The following is a 6,000-nucleotide window of genomic DNA, read 5'->3' as shown; positions in this document are numbered from 1 at the left end:
AGAGAGACACTTGCCATCTCACCTACAGTGAGTGCCAGACAATACATTGTCGTATCCCTAGGCGATGTGACTTGATCTTACCTCTTCCTAGCCTGGGTGGTCTCTGTCACGTGATGCTTCAAAATAGTTACCCTTCGTCGATCAATAAAAAAACAGTTGTTTGGTGCGATCATTTCTTTTAGGCGCACCGCACTGCTTGACGCGTTTGAGCGGTCAAAAGCGAAAAAGGAGAGTAGAGTAACTCGTAATTGAGCTAGTTAGTGAAAGTTAGGAAGCATTGTGAAAGGCGCAAAAAACAACGCACCCAAGGACGAACACACACACAAAGGCTCCGCGAAAACGTCTATCACTTGTCTCTCGGTTCAGGTTCTTACGCATTCCTACGCTTGTAGGCCAAAGTTCTCTATTTTGGTCATATTGTGGTCAATGGCATTTCTTAGGTAGGTTTAGCAACTTTTTTTCAATATTTCGTGCCGGAATTTGTACACGATAGCTAAAGTATAACCAGAGAACCATTTTCTCAAATTACATCTTGTCTCAAAGTTGTCCGCAACCCCCCAGCATTCCATTAATTTGACAAATATCCAAAAGCATTTAAACCAACATATTAAGCACAACTTATCAGGAAACATATTTTATTGAACACATGTTTATAAAATCTGTTATTTACACATGCGTAAAATATATGGGTGAAACGTTTCAAGTCCGACATTCCTCTCTTTCACTCTCACGCCTAAGTACACACGCGGCTGGTGCCCCATAATATGGACGTCCACATATCCAAACGTCTAAGTGCACACCACAGAATTCCCAAGTGGAAGAATCTTCACAGTTCGCGCGTGTTGAAATTAATCTGAGTAGAACATGCAGGCTTTTTTCAATGGACGCTTTGAAAAATTTCAAGAAGGTCGTGCGCCAAGCGCTCGATGAATGAGGGGAACCTTTTGTACGCTCCTCCTTTTTTTTCTTTTTGTATCATTTACCCCGTAACTCCAAAGATATCAAAATGGAGACAGGGTAGCGCACTTCACGGCCACGCCTGCTGGCCAGCGTTGCCTAGTCTCCAAAATCTCTTCCGTCGTCTGCTAAAGCCGGTTTTATACAGCCATTTACCAGACTTCTTTCGACGCCGCGGAGAGCACTGCGCGTTTACTAAAGCTCTTTTTAACGTCTTTATAAAATAGTAGTGTACTTGATGTTCAGAACCGCAAAATATTGCCGGAATTATTGGGAGCTGCTTTGATAACCGACGAACGTTGAAAAGGGTGAGGTGATATCTGTCCGTGGTGACTCTCCGTCACAGCCTCGGTCTTTGACACAATATACTGTAGAAGAGATGGCGGGCCCTGCACGAAAAAAAAAAAAGAAGAGAAGACATATATTAATGCACTGAGCACAATAAGCGTATTCCGAAGATACTTTCAGAACGAAAAAAAAAAACAGTGCTGGAGGAGGCTTGGGTGTTCGGTCTCCAAATCCTGTGTTGTTTAGCAGTGTAAATGTGGCTTCTAAGTAAAAAGTGTCAGATCTAATCGCTTCTTTCAATCGAATATCGCCTCTTGTCAAAAATGTCATCTCCCGTCGTCCTTTAGATGTCGACGAACTCAGCCCACGTTCGTGCAACATCTGCCACCTTCGCTCCATATCTCTTTCGTAGTTTCTAAACCAAGCGTCTCTCCGTCTACCGGTTTCACGAATCCATGTTGTGTCCAATGATGTTCACCCATTTGCTTTTGCACCTGATGCCACATCTTGATGTTTTGACTGGCAGGCACAGAGGAAATTTAATACGCATGTGCACACGGGCCACTGAACAAAGTTTTGTGCTCTAGCTGTTAGGGGCAGTTGAACTCGACAGAGTCGTTCACAGCAACACCGCTGCGACCTGTACTCAGCTTGGCTTCGGACATCTTTTGTGATATGACGCGTTGAATGTTTCTACGCAGCAGGCACGTAGCCAGGATTTTGTTTTAAGGGGGGGCCCACTCATGATAAAATGCTGTATGAAGGGGAGGGGGGAGAGGAGGACCCATGCAAAACGGAAGATTTCGGGGGGGGGGGGGGGGGGGGGGGCCGGGCCTCATGGGCCTCTTCCCTGGCTACGTGCCTGCTACGCAGTTTGAGTGCTCAGCGGACACAAACCTCTGCTGAGGGATCTCCGACAGCCTCCATGTGCAAAAGAAACATCCCATATTTATCTATCTCGTCAGTATTAGTCACTCTGTATTTTCGCTGATCTAGTAAATAAGCATTAACTGCTTACCTTATTTGTCTTGTGGTTTTCACTGTTTACTAAGAATGCTGACCGTACAGCTGACAAATGCCCTAGTGAAATAATTATTTTCCACGGCACGTTTAGTTCGAGCATTTGCTAAGAAAAGGTTCCTGTTTAAGGTATATTCCAAAGGCGTTATAAATGAGTATTGTTTGTAATCTCTGACGACATAGGGTGACATGCTGGCACAATGTCAGAAGACGTAACGTGCCTTGACATCATTACGTCACGTTTTATCGAGGCTGCATGAAGTCACAGAAACCCCTATGAATGCTATGTTACGCAAAACGCTCGGCAGACACGAAACAGGAAAAACACGCGCGCGCTCACAAGAACGACTGTTTCCGGAAGTGAGGTTGACGATAGGCTCGAATCTCGGGAGGCTTGCAGCATCGCTCAGCAGTGTTGCCGTTGGAGACCACAGCCCCAGCCAGGTTGGTGTCGGGAGACGTTGACAACTAGGCGTTGGTCCTGTGGAAGGTAGCTGGGCCTGTGGACCAGACAGTCAAAGGCGAAAATGTTTTACGGCCTAAAAAATGCGCGATTCCGAGATGCGCGTTGTTATTCAACCTTGATCCTCTTGTGGACCGTAGAATCGGTTACAATCAACCTGGTCCGTTTTTGCGCTCTACGTCTTTGCGCATAAGTGTAGGAATTTGTTTCTTTTCAGATTAAAGCACTCTGAATTAAAAAAAAAAAAAATCAGTATTACTCGTTAGATTGAGACTACCTTTAAACTGGCGATTTTTTTTAAAAATCATTTTGAAATTATGGGCATGTTTTCGCGTCATTCTTATATTTTAACTTCGGTGTTTTCAACATATAAAAGTCATCGGTGTAAGATAGAGTTGCGTCTCGTTGATAGAAACCCCATCAATACGGATTCTTCGCTATTTGGGCGAAATGTTTTGAGACGAAGTGGCAAATAAATGCATTTTTAGAATTTTTCTTCTTTTTTTTTGGGGGGGGGGGGGGGGGTGGGGAGGGTCGGAATTGTCTATGCAACGCGGCATGACTGTTACTAGTGATAAATCTTATATGTAGCATACATTTCTAGGTTCAAAGATAGCATGACCAAAAAAAAACTTCATATAAGATCATGTAGAAACGATACAAAAGTATATAATAATAAACTGATAAGTTTTTATATAACACCTTATATAATCCTGTATTGTTATTATACGTTTAAATAAGGTTCTTATACGCTCTTTTATAATCTTGTTTTATCATATGCGTTTACGGGGGAAAAGGTTTCTTATACATATAAAATCTTTTACTAGGGGCATTATCATTGAAAATACTGAAATTAAAAGGAGCTGATCACACGGCACAAGTTATACAGAGTTTATGCAACTCGAAAAGACGACTGCTAAAAGAAATGAGAGGGCTGACCACGAAGCGTAAATAAGGTGAAAGAAGCAGGTACCGGGGTTTTTCCACCTGGAATGGCGTCCACAGTGGAAGATCACGTGACCGGGAAAGCGACCGCAACCAGGATCTCGACGATCACGATGAGGTACAAGTCAGCGATGCAGCTGGGTGACCTGCCTGTTATTTCTCAAACAGAAAGAGAAACAAAAATTGTACACTGGATTGGGTTCTGTTCACGTAAGAATGTCCGCTGGATTGGGTTCTGTTCACGTAAGAATGTCCGCTGGATTGGGTTCTGTTCATGTAAGTACAAAACTTTTTTTAAATTAATTTTTCCGTTAACAAGTTATTAGCCCCTGGCATGAAAGGCAGGCGCGGGTGCAAACAATGCCTTACAACAGTGCATTCAAAAGTCAAGCTCAAAAACTTATTTGAAAGCCTTTCGATTTACAGCAGAATAAATCTTACTACTGCAATCCAGGCGTCTCTATGTTGCTTAACATGTTAGCACTTGTTAGTTGCTTAGCATGTTAGTTAACAGCCATTTCAAAAATAAGGGGGCGCGACGTCAATAGTTTGTTATTTTAAAGATCATGTAGCTTTTAATTTATTCGGAAAGTTACAGCGTGTCTGAAAACTACTGATGAATCTACGGACTGTGTTTAAAGATCTGTACCTTGTGCATTTGGTGGCCCGGAGAGAGACGGCCTCAAAGAAAAACTTTTCCGCTGGGGGATGGCGTCGCCAGACATTTCCACCTTACCTTCTGCATATTGAGCAACCCGACAAAGCAAGTTTTTACAAGTTTCTTCAAATCATACACGCATGAGAAAAACAAACCAGCATTATGTCCGACAACAGGCGACCGATTGGGGAAGACTTTGGTGCAAGTTCGTTATTACGTGTTTTTAATGCATTAGTATTAGAACGTTAGTTTTGACGAAAGCCCGGCGGTGTTTTTCATTTGTCAGTGCCGGGGAGAAAAGAAGAAGGGGGACAGCGTGACGCGTGCAAAGCTAGCATTTGTCCGAAGCGCCAAAGTCAGCACGTGTCAGCCTTTCCCCCTCTCCCCGGTGCTGACAGACCGACAGACACCGCCGGGTTTTCGTCAAAACGAGCCGTTTCGTTTTCGTCGAAATCACGCTCACAGCTGGCGCGGAGCCGGAGAAGAGGACGCGCTGCGGCCACCTCCTAGATAAAAAAAAAAAGTCTAAGTGTTTTTCTGCGCGACTAAAGAAGGCAACCGTAGGCCACAGATTGAACATTGACCAATCTTGGACACGTGTTCCGGCTGAACGCTGACACACCACTCATGTTCAGTCTCTTGCCAGACCTCCTTAGTGACGCAGGAAAGCACTTGGGCTTTCTTATCTGGGGGGAGGGGGGGGGGGGGGGGGGGCGTTGCCGTGGCGCGGTGGAACGCGGCCGCGCTCAGTTGCCGCTCTGTAGTCGCCGGTTGTTCTTCGATCTGGATTTCCGTAGTACCCTTGCGTTTTCTGTCGTGTATGAATGAAGTTAAAACGATCGAACCGGATCCCTCCGCGAATAATATGGATGCGGTTCCTTTTGCGAGTGGTGTGGATGTGGTTCTTTCCGCTAGTGATATGGATGACCGTATCCAAGGGCGTCGACTTACCCTGACAGGAAGAGCACAGAAAAGGGGCGAACAAAATTACATCAAGATCCATTGGTAGATGTTCAAGGAATGCGTTAGCGTGACCCTTGGGAATCGCCACTAACGTCCCTTTTTGGAAACGCTAACGTTGACTCCGTAGCGAGGCCAAAAAGGGGTAGCAAAAAACAGAGGAAGCAAAAGGAAAGCCATTTGTTAAAGCCAAAAGAGAAAAGGGAAGGGATCAGCTTTAGCGATTCCCAAAAAAGGACGTGTGTGACGTTTCCTGGGGTCATGCTAAGGCATTCCCTAAGTATCCACCGATGGATCCTCTTTCAATTTGTTTAGATGAACCGCCACACATGACACTGTAATTCCCCACCTTCGACACTTTGAATCCTTGCCGTTGAGGGTTCCTTGACTTTTGTTTGTGGCGGAACGTGAATTTCTGAAATATGAAAAAAAAAAAAAAAAATGGTGTACACAAAAAAGACGAGGCAACTTAAGAATCTAGACATACTATTTAAATCAATATACTCTAAAAGCCAAAAAGGCGTGGTAACCGGTTTTTCTTTCAAAATAAAGGAGTACACGAAACTCGTGTTAGTAGGCCATAGAATTGTCGAAATACGTGATATTGTGTCCTCACTGATAGTGTTAAAATCTTCCAGAAAAATGCGACTTAAAGTCTAACTCCAAATCTCATGTGCAGGTTGGAATCTAGAACATAAAACACACGTTG

General features: G+C 44.2%; 1 pseudogene; it reads right to left on the bottom strand.

The window, feature by feature from the left end:
• Positions 1–2,614: 2,614 nt before the first annotated feature.
• Positions 2,615–6,000, bottom strand: part of LOC8041105 — a 159,983-nt pseudogene continuing 156,597 nt past the window's right edge.

The sequence above is a fragment of the Ixodes scapularis genome, unplaced genomic scaffold (genome assembly GCF_016920785.2).
Source record: "Ixodes scapularis isolate PalLabHiFi unplaced genomic scaffold, ASM1692078v2 PGA_scaffold11__112_contigs__length_91849675, whole genome shotgun sequence".
NCBI classification, from domain to species: Eukaryota; Metazoa; Arthropoda; class Arachnida; order Ixodida; family Ixodidae; genus Ixodes; species Ixodes scapularis.
Note: the sequence above shows the minus strand (reverse complement) of the source record. Positions and strands in the feature narration are given on the sequence as shown.